This window comes from Equus przewalskii, chromosome 20 (genome assembly GCF_037783145.1).
Source record: "Equus przewalskii isolate Varuska chromosome 20, EquPr2, whole genome shotgun sequence".
NCBI lineage: Eukaryota > Metazoa > Chordata > Mammalia > Perissodactyla > Equidae > Equus > Equus przewalskii.
Window position 1 is genome coordinate 21,004,093 of NC_091850.1, and position 20,782 is coordinate 21,024,874.

Genomic DNA, 20,782 nt, shown 5'->3' on the forward strand with positions numbered 1-20,782 from the left:
CTAGTACTCTGTCTTAGTTACTGGCTAAGCTAGAAACCTTGGAGTCATCTCTGACTTCCCTGATGACCTATCCAATTATTTAAAAATTAGTTGGCTCTACCTTCCAAATCACTTTGTTCTCTGCCCACATTTTGATCCATGTGGCTAACACTTCCCATTAGTTTATTAACACAGAATGCTGCCTGCTAATTAAGTAACTCACATAGTGGAGAAGATATAACAACAAAATAATTTTAGTTATGTAATAAATGCTATTATTGTGGTATGGTAGATAAATTGGCTTACCTACTCCTAGGCTCTGTGCACTAGTGGGAAAGAGACGTTATAGAAAGACAAACAGGCCTGGATTTGAATTCTGATTAGCTGTATGACTTTGGGAAGATTATATAATCTCTCTTAACCTCCTTTGCCCCATCTAGTAAAATGGAGATAAAAATATTTACCTTATGGGACTCATGCAAGCATTACATAAGATTATATATATGTATCTAACATATACGTATATTGTATGTATATTACATGAGATTATGGATACACATATTTCAATTTCACATTTGACATACATTTATTAAGCAGGTACTGTTTGTCAGCACTGTTAAATGCTTTATAGTGCCAGCACTGAAAGAATTTATAATCTAGGGGAAAAGACAGACAAATACAAAATGAAGTTTAACATTTAGAGGTGGTTTACTATGTGATCAGTGCTGTTTTAAGCAGACTAAGGATAATAATCCAATTATTCATAGGATAATCCATTGAGATAGGTGTTATTACTATACTGTCATTACAGATAAAGACTTTGAACCACAGATCTGATAACTAACTTGCTCAAGGTCATACACCTCGTAAGTAGTGGAGCTTGGGTTTGAATTTAGGGACTAGTAGATTTGGGGGTTTGGATATGCTTTCCAAAGGAGGTGAACTGTATACCTAGTTCTGACAATTAGTAGGTTTCTTGTGCCTCTTTCCTTTATCTTATGTCCTCTTGAACTGGTTTTCTCTCTCTGTACTTAACATTGCATTATTGACATATAAAGTCAGGAAATTCATTATAAAAACACAGTATTCGTCTCTTTCTCCTCCATGATTGTTTCACAAAATGGAGGGAGCCTAGGTCTCCAAATGACTGTTAAAGTGTAGAGCTGACCTCTACTAGACAGTGACATGGATGAGGGCTGTGTGTGTGTCCATGTGTGTGTGTATGTCTGTGTGCTTAACAGTAGACAGCGTTGTTTATGACGAATAATACAAAGAGAGAAAAGTATTTTTTCTTGTAGCTGAATCACTGAATATTCACCATTCATTCCAGGATTTGGGAGTAAAAGGAACAAAAGGAATACAGTAATAATGTTAAATTAGTATTATATTTTGAAAGGGCAACATTTGAGTGGTGAGAGTTAGGAGAAGAGGTTTAGCAGAGAGATTGATATTAGTTATATAAAACATTAAATAATATCTAAGTGAAGACTGAGTATTGTAAGGGGGTTTCTCTCCCCACTGCCTTGGAGACAAAAGTCTTAAAGGTAAAGTTTAGTAAAAACAAGTGCAGTTAAGAATAAAAAGTAATTGATTTGTGAGAGTTTAGATCTGATAGATACTATATTCTTGATGAAGTACTATTTAAATTAATCTTCTAAGAGGTAAGGGAGGTGCTGGGAATTTTACAGTTTATCTTACAACTGAGATGTGTTTCCTGGAGGCAGCTTATTATTGGGTCTTATTTTTGAATCCATCCAGCCACTCTGTGTTTTTAGATTGGTGAATTCCATCCACCTACATTTAGAGTGATCATTGATATACGAGGGTTTAATGCTGCCATTTTATCTCCTGCTTTCCAGTTCTGTATTTCCATTGTTTCTTTTCTGTTGTATTTCTGACTGCCATTTCAGTTTGGTGGTTTTCTGTGATGGTTTTCTCAGTTTTTCTCTTTATTTATGATTTGCGACGCTGCTCTGATCTTTTGTTTTGTGGTCACCATGAGGTTTACATAAAAGATCTCGTAGATGAGATAGTTCATTTTCTGATAGCCTCTTATCTCTGTTAGCATAAGAAGGTTCCCTCCCTTTCCTCTTTCCCTTGTATGTTTTTGTGGTCCCAAAGGGTTCTTTTTTGTGTTGTGAGTTTGTGACTAAATTCAAATGTTTATAGCTATTTTTGATGCTTTCTTTCTCTTTATCTTTTATGTTATAATTGTTTGCTAACCTATTCTGATAGAGAGCTACAATTTTCTGATTTTGTCTATTTACCTCCTTGCTCTGAACTTTATAATGCTTTGCCTTTTTATTTCAGGTAGGAGGGCTCCCTTCATCATTTCTTCTAAGGCAGGCCTGGTGGAGATGAGCTCCCTCAGCTTTTATTTATCTGGGAAACCTTTTATTTCTTTGTCATATCTGAGGGATAATTCTGCTGGATAGAGTATTCTGATAGTTTTTCTTTCAGTATTTTGAAAATATCATTCCATTCTCTCCTAGCCTGGAAGGTTTCTACTGAGAAATCTCTGAAAGCTTGATGGGAGTTCTTTTGTAGGTTATTTTCTTCTCTCGTTGCCCTTAATAGTTTTTCTTTATCATTGACTTTTGACGGTTTTACTATTATATGCCTCAGAGAAGGTCTTTCTGCATTGATGTAATTTGGAGTTCTGTTGGCTTCGTGTACTTATACATCCAGTTCCTTCCTCAGGTTTGGGAAATTCTTAGCTGTTATTTCTTTGAACAAGTTCTCTGCTCCTCTCTCTTCCTTCTCCTTCTGGGATACCTATAATCCTTACGTCACTTTTGCTAATTCAGTTGGATATTTCTTGAAGAATTTCTTCATTTTTTAAAATCTTAGCTCTCTTTCGTCCCCCACTTGAAGCATTTCTAGGTTTTTATATTTAAGGTCACTAACTCTCTCCTCTATAAGCTCTGCTCTATTTTTTATGTTTTCTACATTATTTTTTATCTCAATAATTGTGTTGGGGCCGGCTTGGTGGCTGAGTGGTTAAATTTGCGCGCTCCACTTTGGCAGCCCAGGGTCTTGCTGGTTTGAATCCTGGGCGCGGACATGGCACCACTCATCAGGCCACGCTGAGGCAGCATTCCACATGCCACAACTAGAAGGACTCACAACTAAAAGTACACAACTATGTACCAGGGGGCTTTGGGAGAAAAAGGAAAAATAAAATCTTTAAAAAAAGTGAAAATAAAAAATAATTGTGTTATTCACATCCAGAATTTCTGGGTTTATTTTAGGGCTTCAGACTCTTCGATGAAGTATTCCTTCTGTTCATTAATTTTATGCCTGATCTCATTGAACTGTCTTCCTGAGTTTTCTTGTAACTCATTGAGTTTCCTTATGACAGCTATTTTGAATTCTCTGTTACTTAGTTGTAATCTTCTGTGACTTCAAGTTTAGCTTCTGGAGAGCTGTCATTTTCCTTCTGTTCTGCAGGGTTACTGTAGTTCTTCATGGCGTTTGCTGGATTGATCCTCTGCCAGTGCATTTGTGATAGTAAACATCTTTTCTTATTTGGATACAGCTTTGGTTACTTTGGTTCTGGTCACCTGGGTCTCATGTTCCTCTGCTGGCTCTCCTTGGGCTCAGATGCTACTGTCCCATGTACCACCTGCACTGCTTTTCTGGTTTTTTTGGGGGTGCTGGTTGCATTGCTGCCAGGGGTGCTAAGTTCATGGATGTCACAGTCGGTGGTGGAGATCTGGGGACCTGAGGACTTGCATACAGCTCCTGCTACTGGTGGAGCTGGCTTTGGGGTTGCTGCCACTGGGGGTTGGGTTACCAGTTCTACTGTGGTTCCTATTCCTTATGATCACAGATTCCACCTGCCACTACTGGAGGGGGGCAGGGGCTGTTTTTTCTGTTCCCACCCATCTGCTTGTAGTTGTGCCAATAGGGCCATTCTGGATTTGTGTAGGCCAGGGCTGCAGCTGCTTGGTGGGGTGCCTTTGTGCAGGGCAGGCCACTGCTTCTTGGCGGGTTGTGCTCGTGCAGGCAAGGCTGCCACCAGGTGGGGCTCCTTTGTGTGAGTGGGGTCGCTGTGGCACGGTGGGCGCTCCTGCAGGCTGGGCTACCATGGCTCCGTAAACGTTCATGCGCAGGCCAGGCTGCCTCCACCTCCACCCACAGTTGTGGGGGTCGCTGTGTGAAGATCTGTGACCTGGATTGCTGCTGCTGGAGAAGGGGAAGGGGCCCCTCCCCTAGCTCCACTGCTTCCCTGTGTAGAGCTATCTGTGTATAGCTGCATAGATCTCTTAGGCATCCTGTTGTGCTCTGTAGAGAATCCTTTGTTGATTAACTGATGTGCGTTTAGTTCTAACTTGGAGGGGAAAGACAAAGGGAACAACTCACTCCACCGTGATGCTGATGCTGACATCACTCCACTATCTACAGTTTATCTTAGACTTTAGTGAATTCCACATTCAAGTAAACTATTGGACTTATAAATCACAAAAATAGATGAATAATTTTGTAACTTTACAAAATATATTTTGTGAACAAAACCTAATTTATGGTATTGAATTAAATTTCCTGCAATGAGATCACTTGGATAAATCTATTCATCGAACACGTCTGTCAGTACAATTGTCTTTCTTTGGGTGCATGCATGCCGAGAGTCATCTCATTTTTTTAATAGAATGCCTTAACCAAATGCCAGAAATTGGGCTGAGAGTGGGGAGGATGAGATTTAAATTTTTTACCTTCCTCTAGATGATGAATGCAATTTCACAGTCTTATCTACTTTACCTTTATAGGTTGCTATCCTTAAAGAAATTTATCATCTCCCAAAAAGGACCGTGAGTCAATAGAAATTGCTGAGAGCAACCGCTTCCTATTTTTCCCCAAGGGGAAAGTAACTAACTTGAGTCAGACGCTATACCTGTCTTTTACAGCTGGTACAGCATGGAGTTTAGAAGTTTGAGTTTAGAAGAAGTTTGGAGTTTAGAAGATTTATCTGTACCCTGCTCAGTAGAGCTTAGCAGTTTTAAAAAAATGTATCATTAGGTTAGCAAGATCACTTATAAAAGTAAATCTAAAGAAAGAGTCTGAATTCCATTTGGATTTCTCTCTGAGCTTTTGAAATACTGACCCACTGGCAGACACTTACACGAACACTTGATATTGTTCTTTGACACCATCCTGAACTAAAATAAACCTTTCTTTGAGTTTTGCATACTCCATGGGAAACCACAAAATGTAAGGAGGTGCCAGATGCAAAGATCAGCAAGGCTATAAAAGGACAAACAACCCAAGGTACCAAATGTTTCTTTTCTGGTTGGAAATTCTGCACAGAGCATGAACGATGAAAATGAGATCAGGAATGAGCAAGAGCAGCACCAAAAAAACAATTGGAGACTTTTAAAATAAAAAGGAAATGTGAATTTTGTGAGAATATAGTCTCACATCTTTATTGCCTTCCTCAGATCCCCTGTACTTGACAATACTGTTATCATGCCATCTTTAAGTGAATGATATTGGTGCTGAAGCAGTTTTTAAATTTTTTTTTTTTGGTGAAGAAGATTGGCCCTAAACTAACACCTGTTGCCAATCTTCCTCTTTTTCTTTTTCTCTCCAAAGCCCCAGTTCATAGTTCTATATCCTAGTTGTAGGTACTTCTAGTTCTTCTATGTGGGATGCTGCCTCAGCATGGCTTGACAAGCAGTGCATAGGTCCACACCCAGGATCCGAACTGGTGAACACTGGGCCGCCAAGGCAGAGTGTGTGAAATCAACCACTATGCCACTGGGCTGGCCACTTTGGCACTCAAACATTTTTGAAGAAGATACTCTTTCTTAAGGTGGTTGAAAAACTCCATTGAAAGAAAATTTTTACTAAGATTTCAGTGTAGAATGAAAACATTTGGGCTGTTATCATTTCTGTTAGATGTTTATATCAATTTACGATCTTCAAATCAGTAGTTCCTCTGCATGTACTTTTATGCAAAATTTTTTCATGTATTTTTAAAAGTTTTTGATATGAAATAAATATAAGCTTATCCAAAATACATTTTCTATGAAACAGGCTGGATATATCATAAAACTTGTGATGAGGATTTGAAATGATTGTTTCAATTAGGGTAAATGAATATACTTTAAAACTGAAATAGTCTTTTTAAAAAAATTCCATATATCATGTGGAAATAAGCAGTGATAAAATTTTAGCTCATACTCTTAAATAGCAGAAGCAGATAGGTACGGTCTAGTTCACATAATTTTAGAGGATGGCGGTAGGCCTCTACTGCAGTCCCTGGAGATTAATCATGATTTGTTGAATTATGATAATCCCTAGGTCCTTCAGTAGTGATTGGATACACAATCAGGATACAGCGATGGGTAAGTGACTCAGTTCTGGCCCATGAAATGTAAGGAGAAGTCTGCTGGAAGTGAGTGGCTTTCTGGAAAGGCTTTGATTTCTTGAAAATGAGGGCAGGTTATGCTTCCCTCTTAACCCTCCTCTTTCAGGTTTAAGCAAGATCTTAGTGTCTGAAGCTGCAGTGGCCATATTTTGGCCAAGAGGCAACAAGCACGAAGATGAAAAGTCAACAGGCTAAGGATAATGAACTGAAAATGGAAAATGCCTGTAGCCTTGACCGCATTCTTGAGCAGCTAACAGTACCAGAAACTGCTTCTTTTGGGACTTCTTAGATATGAAAAATAAACCTTTATTTGATTAATTCAATATTAATTTAGCTTCCTAATTTTTGAGGCTGAGAATATCCCTGGCTAATACAAATAGCTTCTGTTGATCCTACTATATTTTATTTTATATAAATTAAATAACTTTTTTGTGCAGTTCTTTGAATTTTAATAGCTCTATAGATTCATGCAAGTGCTATCATCATCAGAGCATGGAACAGCTCCATCACTCCTCAAATCTCCTTCCTGCTATCTCTTTGTAGTGACACCCTCCCCCTACTTTTAAACTCTTGCACCTACGATCTGTTTTCTGTCGCTAGAGATTTGCTTTTTGTCATAAAAATCTCATTCAATGACATAAGAATGTCATAAGAATGACAAAATGACATAAGAATGTCATAAAAATGGAATTGTATAATATATAACCTTTTGAGACTGGCATATGTCACTCACCGTAATGTTTTTTGAGATTCCTTCAGTACATTGCATATATTGACTTTGTTCTCTTTTACTCTTGAGTCCGTTACATGGATATACCACAGTTTGTTTAATTATTTACCTATTAAAGGACACTGGGTCTTTCCTAGTTTTAGAGGATCATGACTAGAGCTTCCAGGAACATTGTGTAAAGGTTTTTGTGTAAACATATGTTTTCCTTACTCTAGGGTAAATACTCAAGAGTGGGAGTGCTGGGTCTTATGGTAAATACATATTTCACTTTGTGAGAAATTATTAAACTGTTTCCCAGAGTGGCTGTTTTGTTTTGCATTCCCACAGCAACGTATGAGAGTTCTAGTTGTTCCATATCCACACCATCACTTGATATTGTCAGAATTTTAAAATTTTAAATCATTTCAATATGTAATAATCATGGTATATCTCTTCATTTATTTAGGTCATGTTTAATTTTTCATCAGTGTTTTTTAGTTTCCAGCATTCAGATGTTTTATTAGATTTATGCCTAATAATTTCATATTTGGGGGATACTGTAACTATTTTTAATTTAGCTATGTTAAATTAAATATTGTGTTAAACATTATGTTAAAATTTAAATGTCTTTAAATTTTTTGTTTGAATTTTTGTTTTAATTTAAAATTTAAAATGTTAATTCTTAAAAATTAAATAATTTTTAAGTATTACATATTAAAATTAAAATATTTACATATTATGTTAAAAATTAAATAACTATGTTTAATGTAACTATTTTTAACTTTGATTTCTAATTGTTCTAATTGCCAATTGCTGGCATATAGAAATATGATTAATGTGTGTTTTCCTCGTATCTTGTGACCTTACTCAACTCACTAATTAGTTCTAGGAGTTTTGAAAGCAGATTTCATAGGATCTTTTACATAGATAATCATGTTATCTATGAACAGGAAGTGTTTTATTTCTTCCTTTCCAATCCATATGCCTTTAATTTCTATTTCTTGCTTTATTGCACTGGTTAGGACTTCTAGTAAGATGCTGAATAAAATGGTGAGAGTGGACATCCTTACCTTGTTTCCAGTGTTAGACGGAAACCATTCCGTTTTTCACATTTAAGTAAGACATTAGCTGTAGGGTTTTTGTGGATACACTTTAGTTAGGTCAAAGAAGTTCCCTCCTATTCCAAATTAGCTGAGTTTTTATCATGAATGAATTTTGAATTTTTGACAAATGCTTTTTCTTCACTAAATGATTTCATTGTGTATGTGTGTGTTTCTGTACTGTTAAAGTGATGGATTATATTGACTGATTTTCGAACATTGAACCAGCCTTCCAGTCTAGGGATAATTACCCACTTGGTTGTGGTTCACTTTTTATGTATTGCTGGATTTAATTTTGCTGAAAAATATCGGTAGGCAGTTGTCTCTTCTTATCCTGTCTTTTCCCAGTTTCGGTGTCAGAGTAATACCAACTTCATAAAATGAATTGGGAAAGTTTTCCACTCTTCTTTTTTCTGGAAGATGTTTTATAGAATTGGTGTTATTTCTTCCTTAAATGTTTGGTAGAAATCACCAGTAAAATGTTTCAGACCTGTAGATTTCTTTTTCAGAAGTTTTTAAACTATGAATTCAATTTCTTTCATGGCTGTAAAACTCTTCAGATTATTTATTTAATTTTGGGTGCGTTTTGGTAGCTTATGGTTTTCAAGAAATTAGTTCATTTCATGTAAGTTGTTGAAGTTATGTGCATAGAGTTGTTTACATTATTGCTGTTGCCATTTGAAGGTCTGCGTGGTCTATAGTGATATCCTTTCTTTTATTCCCCATATTGGTAATTTATGTCTTCTCTCTTTTTTCTTTGTGAGTCTTGCTAGAACTTTATCAGTTTTATTGATCTTTTCTAAGAACCGGGTTTTGGCTTCATTGATTTTCTCTGTTGTTTTTTGTTTCTATTTCATTGATTTCTACTTTTATTTTTATTATTTGCTTTCTACCTTCTTTGACATCATCTTACTCTGCTTCCTTTAGTTTCTTCGAAGCTTAAGCTGTTGATCTGAGTTTTTCTTTTCTATGATAAGATTTTTTTCTTTTTTTCATTGAGTTCATAATAGTTTACAGCATTGAGAAATTTCAGTTGTATGTTATTTCTTGTCTGTCAACATATAAGTGCTCTCCTTCACCCCTGTGCCCATCCCCCACCCCTCTTCCCCTGGTAACCACTGAACTGTTCTCTTTGTCCATGTGTTTGTTTATATATGAGTGAAATCATATGGTGTTTGTCTTTCTCAGTCTGGCTTATTTCGCTTAGCATAATACCCTCAAGGTCCACTCATGTTGTTGCAAATGGGATGATTTTGTCTTTTTTTATGGCTGAGTAGTGTTCCATTGTATATATATACCACATCTTCTTTATTCAATCATCAGTTGATGGGCACTTGGATTGCTTTCATGTCTTGGCTATTGTGTGTGAATAGCGCTGCAATGAACATAAGGGTCATATGTCACTTTGGATTGTTGATTTCAAGTTGTTTGAGTAGATACCCAGTAGTGGGATAGCTGGGTTATATGGTATTTCTAGTTTTAGTTTTTTGAGGAATCTGTATACTGTTTTCCATAGTGGCTGCACAAGTTTGCATTCCCACCAGCAGTGTATGAGGGTTCCCTTTTCTCCATACCCTCTACAACATTTGTTTTTAGTCTTAGTGATTATAGCCATTTTAACAGGTGTAAGGTGGTATCTTAGTGTAGTTTTGATTTATATTTCCCTGATGATTAGTGATGTTGAACATCTTTTCATGTGCTTATTGGCCATCTGTATATCTTCTCTAGAAAAATGTCTGTTCATATCCTTTGCCCAATTTTTGATTGGGCTATCTGTTTTTTTGTTGTTCAGTTGTGTGTTCCTTATATATTATGGAGATTAACCACTTGTCAGATATATGATTTTGCAAGTATTTTCTCCCAGTTGGTGGGTTGTCTTTTTGTTTTGATCCTAGGTTTTTTTTGCCTTGCAAAAGTTCTTTAGTCTGATGAAGTCTGCTCGTGTATTTTTTCTTTTGTTTCCTTTGTCTGAGAAGATATGGTATTCGAAAAGGTCCTTTTAAGTTTGATGTCAAAGAGTGTACTTCCAGGAGTTTTATGGTTTCAGGACTTATCTTCAAGTCTTTGATCCATTTTGAGTTTATTTTTGTGTATGGAGTGAGATAATGGTCTACTTTCATTCTTTTGCAAGTGGTTGTCCAGATTTCCCAACACCATTTATTGAAGACACTATCTTTTCTCCATTGTATGTTCTTGGCACCTTTGTAGGAAATTAGCTGTCCACAGATGTGTGGTTTTATTTCTGGGCTTTCAGTTCTGTTCCATTGACCTGTGTGCCTGTTTTTGTACCAGTACCATGCTGTTTAGATCACTATGCCTTTGTAGTACATTTTGAAGTCAGGGATTGTGATGCCTCTAGCTTTGTTCTTTTTTTTCAGGATTGCTGTAGCAATTTGGGGTCTTTGGTTGCCCCCCATGAATTTTAGGATTCTTTGCTCTCTTTCTGTCAAGAATGTCTTTGAGATTCTGATTGGGATTACATTGAATCTGTAGAGTTCTTTGGGTAGTATGGACATTTTAAATATGTTTATTTTTCCAATCTGTGTGCGTGGAATCTCTTTCCATTTCTTTATGACATCGTCTATTTCTTTCAATAATGTCTTATAGTTTTAATTGTATAAGTCCTTCACCTCCTTGGTTAAATTTATTCCTAGATAACTTATTACCTGTGTTGTGATTGTAAATGGAATTGTATTCCTGAGTTCTCTTTCTGTAAGCTCATTATTAGAGTATAGAAATGCAACTGATTTTTGTAAGTTGATTTTGTACCCTGCAACTTTACTGTAGTTGTTAATTATTTCTAATAGTTTTGCAATGGATTCTTTAGGGTTTTCTATATGTAAGATCATGTTGTCTGCAAACAGTAAGAGTTTCACTTCTTCACTCCCTATTTGAATTCCTTTTATTACTTTCTCTTGTCTCATTGCTCTGGCCAAACATCCAGTACTATGTTGAATAAGAGTGGTGATAGTGGGCACCCTTGAATTGTTCCTGTTCTCAGAGGGATGGTGTTCAGTTTTTCCCCATTGAGTATGATGTTGGCTGTGGGTTTGTCAAAATTTCCATTTTAGGTATAACCTTTTATTTCTTTATAATGTCTTTCTAGTTTCCCATTCATTTCAAGACTTTTTGTCTTCATTTTTTGCAATATTCTTTTTTCTTTTTGGCTGAGGAAGACTATCACTGAGCTAACATCTGTGCCATTCTTCCTCCACTTTATATGTGGGTCACTGCCACAGCATGGCTGATGAGTGGTATAGGTCTACACCTGGGGTCTGAATCCATGAACCTGGGTCACAGAATTGGAGCCTGCCAAACTTAACCACTACACTACAGGGCTGGCTCCTGCAACATTTTTTAAATAGCTGCATTAAAGTCTTTATCAAACAATTCCTGCATCTCTGTCAACTTGGTGTTGGCATGTGTTGATTATTTTTTCCATGCAAAATGAGATTTTCTTGGTTTTTCGTGTTCCAAGTAATTTGGGATTGTGTCCTGGACATTTTGCATATTATGTTATGAAACATTGAGTATTTTAAATTCTATCGAGAATGTTGACACTTTTGTTTTAGTAGGAAAAACACCAAATGGCATTCAGACCACCTGTTCCAATCAGTCTTCTGGTAATTGTGGTTACAATGTTAGTTCTGTTTTCTAAACCTTTGCAGTGCCATTTAGAACTGCCCTATATGTGTGCTACTCAGTGGCCAGTTTGAGATATGGGCAGTGATCTATATCTTTGTTCAGTTTTTAAAGTCTATGGAATACAATTTAGGGTCAAAAACCACATACAACTCAATGGTGAGCTCAGCAGTTCATAAACTAATTTATAGGGTTGGTTTCCCATGCTTCTCCCCCTTTACAGTGTCACTGGTACTTTCTGATTCTCAGAGAGTCCTCTAGCTGGAAATGTTAGATTTTATTTACTCTGCTTTGCCACTCATTTCCCTTAGATATGCTCATGTCTGGAGTCAAGTGCTGGGAGAATAGAGAGAAACCAAAAGCAGTAGGGGTACACCCACATTTTGGGGCCATGGTTCCACTTATTAGAGGGGATGTTTCCCTCTCCCAGAGTTTTAAACACCTGTGGGCCTCATGGGGTGGGACAAGAGACTACAATGAGAAGAAAACAAATAACATCTTTCCATTTCTCTCTCCAAGCACTCTGAGACCGCTTTCCTAATCCTCTAGCCAAAATTGAAGGCTTCTCTTCAATTTCCTGTTTGTGGTGATACCCACTTATAGATTTGGGGCTGTGTTAAGAACAGGTTAGGGAATACTAGAGGGAAATAAAAATGGTAAACTCACCACCCATTCAGAGTACTTCTACTTCTGGTCTTCTTCTACAATCCATCAGCTTCTACCTACTTTTCAGAGTCCTCAAATGGTTGCTCCATGCATTATGTCCAGGATTTGTAGATACACTCAGTAGGAGAGGCAAAATGTAGGGTGCTTGCAGCATCTTACTTGGAACTGGAAAGTAATCCATTATCTTTTATTTTATTTTATTATGTTTCTATTTTTTTCTCCTCCCCAAAGCCTCCCCAGTACATAGTTGTATATTCTAGTTGCACCATTATATTTTAATAACAGCTATGATAACTGGTATTTATCATGTACTTGGTACTGTGATAAATACTTTTCTTGCTTTGTATGATTTTATCTTTATTTATTAGCAGTATACAATTGAGTGCTATTATTTGAGATGGGAAAATTGGATCCTAGAGAATTTATTAATATCTCTAAGATCATACAGCTGGAAAAAAATGTGCCACCAGGATTGAAACCCATGTTATTTGACTCTAGCATTTAGTCTCTTGGTCATTCAGTGCTAATTTACCTCCCATGTAACTCATGTTAATCCATGAGAAGACTCAAGCTACGTATTACTAAAATTGAAGTACAATAAGTTTTCTGCTAAATAGTATAGTTCTGGCTAATTAAATCTACTGCATTAATAAGGAATTTTTATTTCGAGAATAACAAAAATATTAGAGTGCTTCCTTATAGAAATATTATAAAAATTGTCAATACATTCTACGTATAGAATATGTCAGTCAATTCTTGCTCTATAACAAGCTCTTGCTATCTTTTTCATACCTTCTTCCACTTATTTTCTTTAAAGTCAGATGGAGAAAGACAAATATCATATGATTTCACTGATATGTGGAAGATAAAAAAAACAATAGTAACAAACAAACACATAGATACAGAGAACAGATTACTAGTCACCAGAGGGGAAAGTTGGGGGGGAGGGAAAAAAGGGTAAAGGGGGACATTTGTCCAGTGACAGATGGAATCTAGACTTTTGGTGGTAAATATGATAGTCTATACAGAAGTCTAAATACAATGATGTACACCTGAAATTTATATAATGTTATAGACCAATGTTACCTCAATAAAAAAGAGAGCAAAAAAGTTATTATATTAAATTATTTTTGTGACACTTTCAGCTAGTATGTCCTGTGATGTCCATCACATCAATAACAAAGGCAATAAAGATAACTAGTACTGTCTAGTGTGTTGTAATACAACTTGACACACTATTTTAAAGTGATTTTGAAGATTCTGGTGAGTTGAACGGCTGCACCGTCACTGAAGTTTGTTCAGTCACTGATCTGTTCAGCATAATCTAACTGGAGGACATTACCACTGTCAAAATTTACCTTCTTCAAAAAGCAATTAGCTAGACATAAGGAAAACTTGCACTTCCATATAGGCATGATCTCTATCTGTATACATACACACACATGCACACATACACTAGTAGAATGTTAATGTGATTAATAACACAGATGTTGTGGTCAGACCACTTAGGATTGAATCCCATCCTGGCTGTCTATTAGCTGGGTGAGCTTGGGCAAGATATTTATCTCACTGAATCTTTGTTCTCTCGTTTACAAAATGGCCATGATGATATATTACCTTTCTCATAGTGTCGAGCATTAAATGTTATATTACATATAAAACACTTGGCCCTGTGCCTGGATATTGTATAATCTTTCTAAATGTCATGATTTACCTATTTGCTTGTACATATATGCATTTTGCCCTGAAATTTTTGTGTTAAATTAGTCTGTATTTTGACCATCATTGGAGCATCGCCTTAGTTCCAGGAAGGCAAATAATTGTAATTATATCTATGAAGTATAATGGTTGATTGAACGAAGAGAAAAAACATTTTGTTATTTCTTGGGGTTTGTCTAAGTCTGGAGTTAGAAATCAAAAGCCCTCAGAAAGTGCCAGAGTAATTATCCGTATGTGTGGGGCAAACTAGAATAAAATATGTGAAGTGATACCAACTGTAGCCAACTGGTCCACACACGGCCCTCCTAAACGTGTTCAATTTTACAAACACAGCTGCCTGCGGGCATTCTGCCTATGAGCCTTGAGTTTTCGACCCTTGATGTTGGGGCAGTGGGAACCCCTGCTCTATACAATCAAGGTTATTAGTGTAATATTTGAAAAAAATCAGTGAAAGAAGGGAATAATAAAAATTATACATTCAGAATTTGAATTTTTAATTTTAAATTAAAATTTAAACATGCCTTCATTACCAGTCTTTTGATATGGGGCAATTATCTTTCTTTTGAGTATGCAAAATGCTGGCTGCCATCTTTCTGATATAAACCGCACCATCTTCTACAATTTCAATTTTTAGTTTCATGAAAGTAAAATGGGAAATTGAAATCAACTTTGAAGTAATCTGAAGACAGAATCTTTCCAGATTTTACGATTTCCCTTCCAAAATCCCTTATACCGAATTTGGTGGCATTTTTATTTTTTTGTGATTGCATTTATCAAAAATTTTCAAAGCCTCCAGAAGAATTTTGACAGAAGCAACAACATTATTTATTGGGAAGATCACATTTATTTGTTTAGAAAATATTTAATTAAATTTACAATTTCATTGACAAATCAAGGGAATGGTTTTGTAAATGATGCAATTGCTTCTATTTATATTATTTATGCTTATTTTATCTATTTATACATATATATATATATGTATGTATGCACTAGTATTTACTCACTAGGAGTGAGGTAGGAAATTTTGTGAAGAGCTATTGCCCTGTAATAATGAAACATGAAGTCAACTTAAAATTCCATATATTTTAACTTGAAACTTTGGCAGTCACTATAATCTGAACCTTCCTTACAACACCTTCCATTTAATTTTAGGAGGAAGTCATGCCAGCTTTATTTTAAAACATTTAATTCAACAACCACCCTTTTTTAGGTTTAGGTGTGACTTGTCAGTTAATGAACAATATTTTATTGAGCACCTTTTCTGTTAACACTGTGCCAATCTCTGAGCACAAAACAGTGAAGAAGTTAGAACTAGCTCCTGATCTCATGGCACTAATAAGAAGAATGCTCTTAAGGAAATAATTATAAGAGCTATGTATGATATGTAGAAGTATAGAATGATTTGGCCATCTCAAAAGTGAGAGTTGGAAGGGATCTTAAAGGCTGTGTCTGTCCTCAAAATCTCTGCTAAGTGGTCTTTGGGCCTGTGATTGACCTCATGGTGGGAAATCCACAGTCTGCTGACTCACCCAGCCTGTTGGCTCCTGAAAAGATTGACAATTTGTAGCTGATGAGCTAGGGGTGCCCCACTCTCATTGTATTTGACTACAGTGCTAAGATAGGTGACAAAATGCCTGAGCAGAATCTATGTGCCACTATATGCTTTAGCTCTTAAATTTCTTGACTTTTGTGGAAATGAATTTTCATTCCTACAGGAAATTCTATTTCTGTGTCAACGTTTTAGGGATGGGGCTCCCATCTGTGTGTCTAAACCACAAATCTGGGAATCAAATTTCTTTCCTTTTATCATTTATCCCTTGTGGCAATCTATGCATTTCCTTACTCTTTATATAAAAACATCCTGATTCTCTTACTTTGCCAGTGCTATAGCGGCAGGACAGCAATGTCAGATTAAAAATTTGTTATTTTCCTCTTGGTTATCTCCGTCAGAGATTAATAAAGTATGGAGTGTTCACATGTAGTGACCTTGCAAAGGAATTTGTCCTATAGCCCCAAACAACAGTCATTTGTTGTTTGCGGTGAGCCATTAATTTTATCTGACAGACTGAAGATGGTATGGGAATTAAGGTGCAGCCTGCGGACCACCTGTCTCAGCCGACTTAGCCAATGACATCATTCTACTTTCCACTGTCCAATCACGTTTGTTCTGAGTCTCTGCCCAATGCATGCCAGTTCCAGAAGACACCCTTCCAAATGACCTGAATCATGACTAATAACATTTATGTCTGAGGTTTTCACCTGTCCTGCATGATAAATAGGGGTTGAAGCTGATTAATATTTTACAATCTGTGTTCACAGTTACTTGGGGGAAATAACCAACAAGTCATAATTCATTGAAGAGGGACTGCTGTTTCTTATGTGTTTTAGATTGCCTCTCTCTCTATTTTAAAAAAAAATTTGCATCTTTGTTTTTTGAAAGAGCACCAATGAATAAGACATTCCTTTTATCCATATACTTTTCCAATTTATTGCCATTAAGCTGGCTGAATTGTGTCCTCATTTTAAGCCATTCTAGCAGGTATCGTGTTTAACAGTCTCTACTAACAGCATGATGTGAATGTGAATGAAGGGCACTTCAGCAGCACTCATAGCTGCCGAGGGTGGCATGCCAATTAGGTGTCATGACTGATTGACTTCTCCGGGCAAACATAAATGAATTTGGGAAAGGAAAGACAGATCTGATTTCTTTCAGTTCAGAAGATGAACTATTACAGAAAAATTTTAAAGGTTTCTGCAAACATGCATAAACTTCCCATAAATAGAAGTGTGTTAAGAGAGAGAGAGGGAGCATGAAGCTAAATATTGTTATTACTCATTTGCCATTGGTATCTGGTAGACAAATGATCATTGTTTATTCTTGTGATATTGATATTTAGTGAGGACCCACTATGTGTAAGGGAGTGGAAATAAGAGAGACCATTCCTTTCACTAAAAGTTCATAGAGTGAAGTTGAGAATACAAATGTTCATCAATTTAGGAAGTGTCTATGGGGATATGTGGGCAGAGAACAAAACCAATCCTGGAGAGTCAAGAGAAGCCCCTCTAAGGGAACAATGGCTAGACTGAGACCTGCAGGGTGAATAGGAGTTTAGCTGCTCATCTGTGCAGGCCCAGCACCTCTCTTTATCTCATGTGTTCAGGTAATAGCACCTTTCCGCATGGGGAGGCCATTCTTCCCCACCCCAGTCAGAATGTTCTGGTTCCAATTTCCAGTCACAGTTCCCCACCCTCTACTGTCTGACTGCTATGAGGTCTAAAAGCTCACGGTTTTATGTTGGCTCAATCATGGCTTGAATTTTCAGTTCAACTCCTGTTGATCTAAAGACGAGCATGACCTAAGCTGAGAAAATCACTGTATTTCCCTTGAATTCTTCTTAGTTTGACTGAAGTGTACAAGTTCTTTTCCTTCTCTGATCTCAAGGCATGACCAGTAGTACCTGTGCCACTGGCTTTCCCAAGTAATGAAGAAACTCTAAAAAAATATCAACAGCATTCACTCAATGAAGAGCAAGTCATCCTCCATCTCTGGAGTCCTGGAGGCCTCAACATTCTCCTCAGGTGTGTAACCTTCACAGAGAAACCTTTAGATTACGTCTTGGTCATGCTTTTCAAGCTGAGTATGCTTAGGTATACAAAGCCAGAAATAAGCATGTTTATATTTGAGAACACTGATTTCATTCAAAGATTTATGAAAAGGCTTAATAAATTATAGGTAGCTGAAACCATTTTTATATTAAAAAAAACATTTATATATGAACGAATAGAATACCAAATTTCAAGCATTTTTAAAGATTATACTGGCAGTTTAAATATTTCAAATTTTAAATGCACCTTTGGGCTATGCCCCTAGGCTTCCTGAGGGCCTTATTAAATTTTCTAGGCCTTGAACTCAATGGAAAAGTTTAGGAGGATTATCCCAGATGCTTGTTGGTTAAAAAAATAATAGTCTAGATATTTGTATCTTCCACTGAACATCCTTGTTTTAAGTAGGTAAGGACCTCTCTGTCTCTTCTTTGAAGATGTCAACATTTTCTTTGGTCTCCTCTAGTGGTGTGACCAAAGGCTGGTGCAGGAGAATCCTAGAGGCACAGCTTAAGCAATTTTCCATTTCTAATTGGTAGCCTGGGAATTCAAGTAAGAAAAAGCCTAGCAGATGTGATACTTTCTCCCAAGGATCTAATATAAAAGTGCTTACTAAGGATTTTAATGTTTTTCACTTTAAAGTTTTCTTGTCTCGTATCCTTTCTTTGAATTCTCTTCCAACAATCTATCAAGGAACTATGTTTAAGCATATTTACTTGATTCCTAAAATTTCCCAAAGCTATCTCTTCAGTAGACTTCTGGATTCAAATTGTTATTTTCCTTTAATAATGGATCCTAACCATATGGTTATAAGCCATTAATTCCTCATTCCTATAAATTAGAGAAAAATTAAACAGTGTTACATTAAACCCAGACAAAGGCTGAAGTCTGAGAAGTGAAGCTAGAATATCTCATGCTGTTAGGAAGATAACATTCTGTACACGGCATCTGACAGAAATAAAATGAAAAACTCCTTGAGATGTACTTTTTTACAGTATTCAGTATATATTATTTGTGAAGAAAAAAGCTGAAATAAAAAATTAGGGAAATTGAGTCTTGGGATGCAATCAAACTACTCATTCACTGACCAAATTTTAAAAGGTAAAGATTGGCTTAAACAAAATCAGACTGCAGTAGAGGCGTAGCTCTCTTAGTATAATAGGTGGATTTAAAACAATGCAAAGTGCATATTAAAACATGGTTTCTTTCTCCCTTGCGTAATCATTTCTCTGGGGCCTTGTCTTCCTTTGCCAGAATCAATTGGCTCCTGGCACTAAAGTTGTTTAGTTTATTGTTTGTTCATTGGCTTCAAGTGAATAGTCTGTGATCTTTGAGGAAAAAATTTCAGTGTTCATGGGTAGATTAACACACAAGTGAAAGATCTTCAAAGTTAATTATCTTCTAATAATGTGAACAATCTTCCTTGAATTATTTTTTTCTTTGGTTTAGTTTTTAATCCTCACGTTTGCATACCAACTTTTCATAAATGATACATATCTCTCTTTATATTAATTCCTATCATTAACAGCTTCCACTATTTAATCTCTGTTGGCATGAATATGGCATGCTTTCTCCAGGCTCAATAGGTTAGATTTGGTTCATTTAATCAAAAAAATCAACCATGGGCTGGCTCAGTGGCACAGTGGTTAAGTGTGCACGTTCCAATTCAGCAGCCGGGGTTCGGTGGTTCGGATCTTGGGTGCGGACGTGGCACTGCTCAGCAAGCCATGCTGTGGTAGGCGTCCCACATATAAAGTAGAGGAAGATGGGCATAGACATTAGCTCAGGGCAGTTTTCCTCAGCAAAAAGAGGAGGATTGGCAGCAGATGTTAGCTCAGGGCTAATCATGCTCAAAAAAAAAATCAACCATGATTTTCTTCGAATTGTTGGGAAACTTTAAGGTCATTTCTATATGATACTGACCAGGAAGTCATTTTGACCCACAAGTTTGAATAACTACTCTGTTGGAAAGTCATGGATCAATGAGCATGCCATCCCCTTCATTACCATTGCTTTTATTGAGATGTAATTGGCATATAACATTATGTTAGTTTCAGTTGTACAACATAATCATTCGATATCTGTATATGTCTAGCTGACAAGAAGTTTTTGATTTTTAAGGCTTCACATTGTCTCCAGAAAAATGTTGCAACTCTTTAGCAGCATGTACTCTTCTTCTTTCTAGATCCCCAGTCAGTGAGGCTTTCCAGACTCTTCTTCCACTCTTTCCACATTATCCTTAGCGGCCAAGTCACCTGAGTGTGCTCTTCCCCAACTCTTTCGTGCTGTTTCAGGCTTCTACAGGGATACTCATCACTTGACTCTGCCAACAGTACCCTCCCTGCTCGTGTTTTCTTTTTTCTTTTGTTTTGGTGAGGAAGATTGGCCCTGAGCTAACATTTGTTGGAAATCCTCCTCTTTTTGCTTGAGAAAGATTGTCGCTGAGCTAAAATCTGTGCCAGTCTTCCTTCATTTTGTATGTGGGACGCTGTCTCAGCATGGCTTGATGAGCGGTGCGTAGGTCCTTGCCCAGGATCTGAACCCGTGAATCCCAGACTCCCGAAGCAGTGTGTGTGAACTTAACCACTACACCACTGGGCCAGGCCCCTGCTTGTGTATTTTTTGAGCCCCTATGCACGCATCAGTCCCCGTGGAAACGTTTGCTTGACGTCTGTAGGCAGAATTATTTTCTTCATCTTCTGTCAAGTATCTTGCTACCTACCTCTAGTACTATATCCATTACAAATTACAATAATTATATGTATTTACATCCCTTTAATTAGCTATTGGACTATGAAGTCAGGGACTTGCTTTTATTTTTCTTTGCAACCTCAGTGCCTCTGTCTTTGGCATGTAGTATAGGATTAAGTTTTTTAGCATTTTATTATGAAAATATGCAAATATGCCAAAAAGATGCAAAATTGATATAAATAGCACATATATCCACAACCTACATTCAATAATTTTGATATTTGTTTAATCTTTATTGTCATC

General features: G+C 36.7%; 1 long non-coding RNA gene across 1 annotated transcript in view; it reads right to left on the reverse strand.

Annotated features, from left to right (window-relative positions):
- The window catches only part of LOC139077822 (uncharacterized), a 69,698-nt gene that overhangs the window by 38,876 nt on the left and 10,040 nt on the right, over window positions 1-20,782 (reverse strand). The window contains exon 2 of the long non-coding RNA XR_011530342.1: window positions 12,467-12,631. This is a non-coding gene — a long non-coding RNA (uncharacterized lncRNA). The remainder of the gene's footprint in view (window positions 1-12,466; window positions 12,632-20,782) is intronic.